Raw genomic sequence first — 11,805 nt, forward strand, 5'->3', positions numbered from 1 at the left:
GTGCTTCAAGTGTTTATGAATGAGAGAAATTTTTCTGAAATAATATGAAGAATACATGTAGAAAAATTCTCAATAAAAGTTGAAGTATCAAAACACTTGATTTTGAAAAATTCTCAATAAAAGTTGAAGTATGAAAACACGTGATTTTGAAAATTAATGAATATAATGATGTTAATTGAATTAATCATGATAAGACTTTCACACTTGAATTGATACACTATTCTTAAAGCTTTTTCCATACTTTTTGACATGATTATTTGACTTTCACTTTGTCTTCATTAAAACACATTGGATGGTGAGTATTGACTTCAAATTATGTGATATGTGATGGTTGAATTTGATGTGTTCTTATGTGAGAGTTGGCAATTGTATATGTGGCGGAATATCAATGGTGAATGTGCTATGTATGATATTTGTAGAATTCATTTATGAATATGAAGTGTGATGAATTGTGGGATAATTATATGCTATATTAATTTTTCATAGTATACATATTTGTAATGATGTGAATTTCACCCTTCTGTTTGAATGATGTTCTACGCGACATCGCACAGGTACAAAAGAGTAGTTGTGCTTGCACGAGGACTAGCCGAGTAGCTTGTTTGGTTATTTTGTTTTATTTAGGCAGTGAGACAATTCTCTGGTCATGTAACACAATGGGGTATTTGAACTCATGTTTTATAGCTACAAGGTATTGTTATGTTTTCTCCTTTTTGTATTATATTTTGGATATAATATGTTAAGAGGCATTGGTGCCGGTATTTGGATCTATATGTCATGCTTATGATATGATATTGTCATCATGTTGGTAGATGATTATAGTATGGGATATGATCATTGAAATTATTTTGAGAAAACAATTATTCCGTTGTGATATGCATATTGATGAAACATGAGGTTTTAAATGTGTTATAATTGTGATCAGATGTATGTGATGGTATGTTTGTTGTTGGTTTTCATTGTCATGGAAACGACATGTGGCACCCTTTCATTATATGCATGCTATATTACTCTGTTATTGTATTGAACTATTTGAGGTTAGAAAAGGGGTGTTATAGTGAGTATGTTTCAAATCCAAGTTTTAAATGCTAATGAGTTGGTTGATTGCTTGAGGACAAGCAATGGTCTAAGTATGGGGAGTTTGATAACTTTAAAACTTATCACATTTTACGACTCGATTCACATGCTATCACTGTTTTATTTCTCATATTTATCATATTTTATTAATGTTTCTATTGGGTTTCAAATACTTTGCTTGTTCAAGAAGAAATGTGCATCGAAAATGGAAAGGAGCAGAAATAATACAGAAAATGCAGAAAAACAGAAGTCTTGCTGAGACGGCGGTCGCCGTCTAGGGAATGCCGGTTGCCATTTGCTTCCAGAGCAGAAATTGAAGAAAACTCTTCTTTTTTAGAATTTGACCCATTCTTCCTCACTTTCCTGATTTTTATCAACTGCATAGCACACGATTTTGTACTAGCTTTACACTGTAACATTATATATAATACTGGGATTTTAGTTAGAACATATCTTAGAACATATTAGCGAAGCCTTGACGAATTCCAGAGGCAAATTTGTACACCGAGATCAAACCTTTACATCAATTCAGTTTTAATTCAGGTTTCTTTAATTGCATATTCTTTAATTATTATTGTATGCTTTTCATCTCAATTCCCATGTATTCTTTCTTAACTTCAATCATGTTTAAAATTAATTTAACTAAAACAATGTCCGACTAATTAGTTTAGAGTCCGGTATGTGAAGACTGTCGTTTCGATAGGACTCGATAATTTTGTTGGCTCATTAATTGTTATTAAATTATGTTTTGACTTTAGTTTCTAATTTTAATTTAGGTAACCTTGTAACTAGAGTGAAAGTTTACTTACCACAATTTCTCCACGAGAGTGAGAAATCTATTAAGGTTCGAACCGGCACTACGAGAGCGTGGTGTCGAACCAGATAGTAAAAACTAGGCATCGATCTCTTAAAGAGAGCAAGAGCGCTTTAGGTATCAATTACGACTTAATTAGTTTCAAAACGCAATCCTTAAATAGAATGGGCGAGCTTCAGGAGCATAAATTTAAGAAAACTCTTCTATTTTAGAAGTTGACCCATTCTTTCCCACTTTCCTGATTTTTCTCAATTGCATAGCACACGATTTTGTACTAGCTTTACACTGTAACACTATATATAAGACTAGGATTTTAGTTAGAACCTATATTGGAATGTATAAGCGAAGCCCTGACGAATTCCATAGGCAAATTTGTACATCGAGATCAAACCTTTACATCAATTCAGTTTTAATTCAGGTTTCTTTAATTGAATGTTCTTTAATTATTATTGTATGCTTTTCATCTCAATTCCCATGTATTCTTTCTTAACTTCAATCGTGTTTAAAATTAATTTAACTAAAACCATGTCCGACTAATTAGTTTAGAGTCCGGTATGTGAAGATTGTTGTTTCGACGAGACTCGGTAATTTTGTTGGCTCATTAATTGTTATTAAGTTCTGTTTTGGCTTTAGTTTCTAATTTAAATTTAGGTAACGTTGTCACAAGAGTGATATTTTACTTACCACGATTTTGCCACGAGAGTGAGAAATCTATTAAGATTCGAACCGGCACTACGAGAGCGTGGGTGTTGAACCAGATAGTAAAAACTAGGCATCGACCACCCAAAGAGAGCAAGAGCGCTTTAGGTATCGATTAGGACTTAATTAGTTTCAAAACATGACCCTTAATCTGAATGGGCGAGTGAGAGCAAAATCTCATGGTTAGGGAACATATATGGCTTTATTCAAGACCACGAGAGTGCGAGATTTAGTCTTTAAACTGTTGTTTCCTACGAAATACCCCTTAAGTCCAAACGAGTCAACGAGTTACAGAGTCCCTTAGATGTACGGAATCCATGTTCCAGCCTCTTCTTAATATCTTAATTGCTAAAACTATTCTTTCTTTAAAAAGCTTTATTTTTCCCGCTTTGGTAAAAAGCATTCGCCTTAGCTAAACATAGCAATAATCTGATAGCATTAGTTTGACTGTTAGTCCTTGTGCATTTGTTATCTTTGAAAACTACGCGATAGGATGTGCAATTGCAGTCAGTGAATCAGATAGACGTTAAAGTCGCAAACAAGAGGGTTTTTATATTGCCCCCAACGCTTTGCCATTGGTCCACGTTTTGGGCTGGATCGTGGATCTAGGCCCAAAACGCGTGACTTCCTGGATTCTAGGAGTAAACCTAAAAATCCTGGGAGGTTGCTCGGAACTGGCTGGTAGTCGAGTCGAGCAGAAGTGCTTTCCTAGTCAATAGGAACGTCCAGCTGGTAGTGGTCGGGGAGCGGGATATCCGACCACAGGTATAGAGGCTGGCAGGTTTGCTCGAGACCGTGGTGAGTCGTCCTCAATATGGAAGGAGGAGAAAGCTTGACGACGGGCAGAAGAGGTGATGTTCTTTCGGCCCTTAGGTGATTGAGCCAGTAACATTGGACCGTTCTGGAGCGAATGTGGATTGAGCCGTTCTTAACTGTAGGGTTAGTCCAGAACACCATAGTTTACAGGACATGGATTACCCCAAGTTTAGACAACATGTTGGTAAATTGTTGATACCTTAGTTTGAATATAATTTTTTATTTCTTTTGTCTTAGACTGTTGGATCGCTTGGTTTGTATAATGTTTTTGGTTAATAAACGTATTAATTGGCTTTAAAAAATTGAATTTATAATTTGATTTAGTTTTTACAAAATTTTGTTCTGAAATCCAAATTTTTCATTTTTCTAAAGATTTTCAAAACCATATTATAAGATTAAAAAATGATACCTAGACTTAATTCAACAAAATGAAAGAAAATAAAAAATAAAAAAAACCTAAAAAGGTACTATAGAACATAAAGAAATAAAATAGAAATAAGAATTAAAAAAAACCAAACCACGTAACGAGTTAATTAATCAAAAAGTTTAAAAAACTTGAGACTGGACTAGACAGGTCAAATGGGTCTCTGAAGAACTTTTTTCTAAAAAATTAAATTATTTCACCCTAAAATATCAAGCAAAAAAAGTTATAATGATTTAATACTTTACAAATTATGAATAATAAAAAGGCTGCTGAATCGATTTATTTTGGGTCACACATGAATTGATTTGACTCGACGTGTTAAAATAGTAAAAAGTAAAAGTTAGTATCAATTAGCTAAAAATGTGTTTTTGATCAATTTTAATAAAAATGTGTTTTAATTTATAAAAAAATAATGTTACACAATGTTAACTATACTGAAAATAATAGTATAAACAACTATAGTCTGATGAGAATTTTTAAAAGAGTGCATGGGTTATTATCTTATAAAATTTAACAACAAGCAATATGAAAAATAATAAGTGTAAAAACTAATTATAAAGTCTAAATCTTTTACATGGGAACACCCTTATTCAAATTTAAAACTGATAAAAAAATATTTAGAGTTTATTTAATTTATTTTTAAATTTTTTTATAGATAAATCACTTGTTAAAAAGCATTTTAAAAATATAATAAAATTAAATTAATCTGATAATTTATTTTTAATTTTTTTCGCAGAAGTATAACTATATAGTAATTTTAAAACTACTCTGAAAGAAAATAATAGAAAAAACAAGAAAAAGAGAGAGAAAGTATAGTTTTGTTAAAAAACTCACACAGGGAGGGAAGGGTGCAGCCACTCAGGAAATTCAATCCCCTGTAGTCATGATTTTTCCGTAATCATGCTGTCAGGGTGTTTTTAACTACTCGATCTTGATCACACGGTTCATAAAAAATATATAGGATATTTTCAAAAATTATACATAATAATAAAGAAAATGAGAACTTTGGCAAATTTGCCACTTATCAACGTCTCATGTATGATGCTGTTTTTATTTATGCTATAAAAAGAAAGTTTTAATTAATATTATTCTATTTATTTTATTTAATTGTTATATCTATTTGTTTTAAATTAATTCAAAAAACTGAATAATCATTCAAGTGTCTATTTAACTTCTCAAACTTCGTGGGAAAACAAAAACTTTCCAACTTTCAATGTCATTTTGAAATAATCATTCAAGTGTTTATTTAACTATTCTATAGTTAACAAATATTAAAAATAATATTTATACTATTATTTTCAGATTGTTTAAGTCGTTATTTAATTCACCAATCTCCTAATATTGGGTAAAACAAGTCCATAAAAATATTTTTCAAAAATGATCATAGAATATAATAAAGCAAAAGAAGTTCTTTGACAAATTTGCCATTTGTCAATCATTTAGAAGGTTTTTTAAAAAAGACTATTAATAGAATAAAAATATTTCTATAATTATTTTAATGTATTTTTTTAGTATTTAACTAATTACTTCATTAATATCTAACTACTATTTTGTATTGTTTATATTTATTATCATTTAATTGTGTTTATTAAACTTTTGGGTCTTGGAAACAACCAAAGCAATGATTATTCAGTTTAAATTTTTTTTCTAATAACCGAACATAAAGTTATTTTGTATATTATACATTTGGGCCTTGGAAACAAATAAATGCAATATCGATTCATATTCAATTTTTGAGATTAGTACATGCATAAGCGAACATTTGAAGAAGACTACAGAAACGAGACCTAAGTTTCTAGCCGTTTCACTTCCAATATCGATTTCTCAATACAATAGAACCGATTAAATTCTTTTCATAGACCCATCTTCATTTCGGTAAAATTCTTTCCTTTTCTCCCTTTTCCACCTTCTTTATTCTTTATTGTTTCCAAATTATTTATTTAGTGTTCCAGAGAATTCAATTTTGTTTGAATTAGTATTCACAATTATCTAAATCTTGAATTTGATTTTTATAATTTGTGATTTTTTATGCATTAGGATTCAACGATTTGTGAGAGTAAATCAGATGATAAGCGGTTTTTAGTGTTCACGGGAATGAATAGACCCCACTTTAGAGCGGAGTCACTTAAAGATTGTATGACAAGAATGGAAGCTTTGCAAGCGGTGAAAAATCCAGATCCACAACTATGGTATAAGGTAAGTTAAATCGGTTTTGATTTATTTTAATTTCAAGTTTAAAATAAGAAATTTTATATGTCTGGTGGAGCTGCTAATATTTGATGTGGGTTTGTTTTAGTATTTATATTTATCTTTTTCAATTTTCAAGTTAACCTTTCTGTGACAGGAACTTCAAGTATTTTTCTATTTCTTGGACTTTTTCATACCGGCTTTGTTTGATGTGTATAACTCAATTTATGCATTTCTTGAATCTTGATCAGATAACTTTGATAAGATTATAAAAAAATCTTGTGCCAAATACCACATATGAAGTTTCCATATTTTTCTTATATATATGGAATAAGGTATTATATAATGGTTTCTTTTTTAAATGTGTCATCTTTTTCCTTTTCAAGGATTTTTTATTTATATCTTCCATATATATGTGGTGATTTTTTATTTTAACCAAACATGAGATTCAAAGCAAGGTTCTAGGAAATAATTACTTAAAATGAAAGAGGATAATCTTAATAGTCTCTCAGAATATATTTTTGGCAGTCCTTCTTAAACATGCAATTATGTGAAAAATCCTAAGAATTGTTTGAAGATGATCAATCAACTTCTTTAAGTCAAGTTAATTGAAATTTGAAAATTTATTTTCACTGTTGAAACATGAATAAATTAATGTATTTTTAATGCTCAGATTGTTTTTCATAGGCATTTATGAAGGACAATAGCAACTCATATGGTTGACATGCTTCTTCAGGACTTGGCATTGATATTCAGGAGGTTCATTTTTCAGTCTTCTCTTGCTTATGGTTTCTTCTTGTGAGAGGAACTACTATTAGTCTGTTTCTGGTGGCCATATTTAATTGTGTAAAGGTGTTCTGTTTCTTCTTCAGTTGTTCGTCTGTGTCCATTTTCCTCCAACTGCGGCGTTGTAATTTCTTTGGCAGAGTCAATTTGTAATTTCATACTTTATATTTTCCAGCTTCTTAACGCATGTTATTTTGCAGGCTTACTTTTCTTCTAATGCTTTCGCTTTGGCTTTAAAGAAGTCCTCCCCAAGGGTGACAAATGAGGTTGTCCAAAGGGTTGTTAATGCTCTTCTAGATTTCGATTATGTTATTTCCATATTCGATTAATTATATAATCTTGATTGTTGTAATAGCGGTTTGTTTAATTTTTGCGACTCAACAACAGTACTATAGTGCTGCTTTTGATCATTTTCTACTAAATAACATATTGTGAAGCTATATTGCTTTATTTAAGTTCCGATGCATTATATCGCTATAAGGCATGTTTTGATATAAATTTCAGGGATTATTTTGTTAATCCAATGGTAGATCCAGGAACTCTTACACCACCTCTCTTTTATCATCATACTACAAGGTATGTGGCTATGCGTTTTTAGTCATTTTGGCTTCACTTCACATGCATCATTAGTAAGCTATTTCCAATGTTTTTTCAAGTATATCAATTTGTCTTCACTTCACACGCATCGCTAGATGAGAGATTTGACAAGTGGTGTCATTTCAATATGTTTTTTCTATGTAATATACATAATCACACATACTGGAAATGACTTATGGAATATGAATTTAAGTCATGACTGCATTTTGAAGTGGAGTCAAGGTTAACTTATTTATTTTAATTATGTTATGGTTATTTCTTGGTTGAGTATGTGAATCACATTTTGGAATATTGAATGAATTTCAGGTTTATGTAGTTTATATTAGGGGTGTGCATGGTTGGTTATTTTCAAAAACTAAACCATAACCATTTTAAAACCATTTAAACGATTTGGATTTATAACCATATCCATATTTTAATCAAAACTGGTTATAAAATTGGTTATGATTATATAACCGGTTTTTTAAAAAATCCAGTTTTGAAAATTATTTTTTCCGAAAATATTTTGTTTCAAAAAAAATTAATATTTTGAGAATTAAAATATTTGGATTTGGATAATAACCGGATTATAACCGAATCCAAAATAATTTAACCGGTTAATAACCATTTAATTATATTCGGATTATATGAATGAATAAACAAACCATTAATAACTAAACCGGTTAATAACCATTCAATTATATCCGGATATTTAAAAGTGGTCTGGGTTTGGTTATGGATTTGGACATCAAAACTGGATATTTTGCACACCCCTAGTTTATATAGGAAGCAAAAGTGGTGAACACCCTAATAATATGGTGAATGAAAATCATCAAATAGTTGCTTTTGTTCACAGTGAAAGGTTAGAACTTAAGAGTAAAAGTTAATTCTTGCTTTTGTTCTCAACTTTTCATAGTTTGAATGTTTTTACAACACTATTTATTGTTGACAGATTTGAATTCATACATTCACTTTTCTAAAAATTCAAGTTGTACATAAGACAATGCATATGTTCACTTTTTATGTACAAGAGACATATTTCATTTTAGAAACAAATTTAACAACAATGCATGTGTCATGTAATTCTCATTTTGATTTAATATCTCCTTTTTATATATTATTGTATTCAATTGTACTGGGAAATCATCTCAGATGTGTCTTAGTCGTAATATTTGGATGCCTGTTACTAATCTGTGTAATGTGTTGTTCTGTTCTGGTTGAGCAATTTTCTGCAGCAGCTTTTCTTGATGATTTGGGTGTATTGAATTAGTTTTTTAGTTCTGTATGTAGTGTTTTGGTGTATTTAGATTCATGTGTACTTATTTTAGCATATTTTGTGCTCTTAATTTAATGTCTTCTTTTTGGCTTTTTCAAAAAAAATTGTAATGGGAAAAAATATTTAATACTTTCTTGATATTCTAACACACCATAGTGTAAGAGAAATATATTTTATGAAAAGTGAGATTTTCTTCAACATGATTTTTATTTGTAAACTGTACTGGGAGATCACCAATATGTAAGAGTATTGTTAAGAAAAAATATTTAATACTTAATATATAGTGTAAAAGAAATATGTTTTATGAAAAGTAGAATTTTATTTGACATGATTTTTGTTAGGAAACTGTAAACAGTTATAAAATATGTTTTTTAGTATAAAAAATTGTATCTTGTGCATCGCACGGGTAAAAACACTAGTATCTGTTTTAAATTAGAACCGCCAGATCTTGATCAGACGGCTACCTAAGAGTGAATGCGTGAATGCATTACAGGGAATCGGGGTCCCTCACTTAGTCGTTGCAAAAACTTGCAATCCATTTGTAACAAACTTCATAGAATAAAGAATCCATAGCTATACTCTTATATTCAGCACCATTGTTTCTTGCTTCCCAACGTTTCATGCTATCTGGTTTTTTCGATTCCATAGCCATCGTCGTTCTCAGGTAAATAATTTCTACCATGGTATTTCAAATCATTCTGAATCATTCTTCGCATTTTAATCTCCAATCCTTCTTTGCATCTTTAATCTTTAATCATTCTTCGCATCTTTAATTGCTCTGATTGATGTTCATCTTGGATACTTTCTTTTAAATTCAGGTTCTTTTGGTTGCTTTTGACGTGTGTGTTGCTGGTTATATTTTTCTTCATAGCATCTTACTCCTCTTCATATTACCAGGTAGAGTGATAATTTATTCTCACTATTTCTAGGGTTTGTGTTGTTATTTGTCAAGCTCTGATCTCTGTTGCAATCGTTGCTTTCATTGTTTTGAATTCTAATCGTTACTTTGTTGTGGTTGCTCTCTATCACAATTGTTGATTTGATTGCTTTGTTTCCTAATCTAACCGATATTTTATTGTGGTTGATTTCTATTACAATTGTTGCTTTGATTGTTTGGTAGCCTAACCTAACTGATACTTTGTTTTGGTTGATCTCCTTTTTTTATGTAAGCAAGTTTCCTTCACATTTGCCAGTATATTGACCAACTCCAATTTTTTGTTATTCGTGTTGTTCATTTTCGTCTCAAATCCATTATTGCTTATTTTCTGTGGCGCTTTATTGTTTTGATCATTCTGGTTATTGTTACAGCTATTCTAGATTCTATGTTTTTTATCCTGACTGAAACTTTGGGTGTTGTTTTGGAGTCCACCAAATGTTATCCATAATATTCATAGTTATGATACCGTTATCGACCGTTTCGATAGAGTTTTCCGGCCATCTTTGAAAATTATCTCAGGGTAATAATTGAAATTTATGCTTAGGGGGAGACCCAAACCAAACTTTATATGTCCGTCCATACACACTTTATGAACCAATAAGCCATGCTACTTTCTGTTAGAACAAGATTTGTTCTGATCAATATTTTATGTTTTGATGATAACATTATATATGAATTTTGTATAAGACAACGTGGTACTCTAATCCTTTGCATTTTCCATTTCAGGAAATATATAAAGAGTATGCACAAATCAGCGCTCAGAAGCTATGACTCAAAGATTCTGGATGACTACATCAGAACATGCTCTGGCAAGACATCATAAAATGGTCAAGCAGAATCAGAACATGGACTATGAAGCATCAGAAGAACATGAAGTCAAAAGCAGAAGCACTGAAGTTCTAAATGGTATCACGCTCATGCTCTTCAAAGTCAGAAGATAAGAAGATGCTCTGCACCAAGCTGTTTTGACTCTGATAATTCAAACATTGTATCTACAAATCTGAGTTCAGAAGCAAGTACAAGATGACAGGCTATTAAGTCTAATCTCTGGCTGACAAAAGGAACGTTAGAAGCTACAAAAGGCAAAGTCAATAAAAGCAGCAAAAGCATGACTCGAGGTAGTTGACAAAAGTGTGAAACATTTAATGCAGTGTTGTACTATTCACGCAAAGCATTAAATGCTCTAAACAGTCATCTTCTCAAACGCCTATATATAGAAGTTCTGATGTGAAGCTAAAAAAAATAACACTTATGCAAAATACCAAAACGCTGTCAAATTGAAAGTTCACGAACTTCATCTTTAACCTCACAACTCTTGTAATATTTAGTGAGTGTTTAGCTTAGAACTTAAGAGAAATATCACTATTGTGATTATAGCTTGTTAAGAAGCATTTTAATACTCTTGTAAACATTTATTTTACATTTGTTAAAGTTCCTAGAGTGATCGGTTGATCAGTAGACTCTAGAAGACTTAGAGGTTATTTAAGAGGTGTATTCCTAAAGTGATCAACTTGTGATCAGTATACTCTAGAAGACTTAAAGGTGTTCTAAGTGGATAACCATTGTAATCAGATTGATTAGTGGATTAAATCCTCAGTTGAGGTAAATCACTCTAAGGGGGTGGACTGGAGTAGTTTCGTTAACAACGAACCAGGATAAAAATAATCGTGTTCATTGTTTTTATCTTAAGAGTTTTTCAATTCACACTTATTCAAACCCCCCCTTTCTAAGTGTTTTTCTATCCTTCAATTGGCATCAGAGCGGATGTTCTAGGTGCAAGCACTTAACCATGTTAGAAAAATATTCAGGGAGAAAAACACTAAGTCAATATGGTTGATCCATCAACAGCTACACCTGTTCCTACTGAACAATACAATGGAAATGGAAACAATGGCTACACTAGACCACCAGTGTTTGATAGTTGAAACTTTGAATACTGAAAAGATAGACTCGAAAGTTACTTTCTTGGTCTAGATGGTGACTTATGAGATCTACTTGTGGATGGTTACAAACATCCTGTAAATGCTAGTGGAGCAAAGATGTCTAGGCAAAAAATGAGTGATGATCAAAAGAAATAATTAAAAAATCATCACAAGTCAAGGACTGATCTGCTGGATGCTATTTCTCATGCTTAATATGAGAAGCTGTCAAACAGGGAAACTGCCCATGAAATCTATGAATCATTGAAGATGACTCATGAAGGGAATGCCCAA

At 31.3% G+C, this 11,805-nt stretch overlaps 2 long non-coding RNA genes across 3 annotated transcripts; both read left to right on the plus strand.

Moving 5' to 3' along the window:
• Positions 1-5,567: 5,567 nt before the first annotated feature.
• LOC131618506 (uncharacterized) lies at positions 5,568-7,890 on the plus strand. 2 transcript variants are annotated; one of them, XR_009288872.1, is made up of 5 exons: positions 5,568-5,705; positions 5,868-6,026; positions 6,705-6,776; positions 7,004-7,081; positions 7,308-7,890. It is a non-coding gene; the product is annotated as an uncharacterized LOC131618506 (long non-coding RNA). The 2 variants fall into 2 exon arrangements; XR_009288873.1 differs by having other exon boundaries at positions 6,754-7,081.
• Positions 7,891-8,879: 989 nt separating this feature from the next.
• Positions 8,880-10,617, plus strand: LOC131618507 (uncharacterized). The gene is made up of 3 exons (XR_009288874.1): positions 8,880-9,319; positions 9,474-9,552; positions 10,319-10,617. It is a non-coding gene; the product is annotated as an uncharacterized LOC131618507 (long non-coding RNA).
• The last annotated feature ends 1,188 nt before the right edge of the window (positions 10,618-11,805 follow it).

Source organism: Vicia villosa, linkage group LG7, assembly GCF_029867415.1.
Source record: "Vicia villosa cultivar HV-30 ecotype Madison, WI linkage group LG7, Vvil1.0, whole genome shotgun sequence".
NCBI classification, from domain to species: domain Eukaryota; kingdom Viridiplantae; phylum Streptophyta; class Magnoliopsida; order Fabales; family Fabaceae; genus Vicia; species Vicia villosa.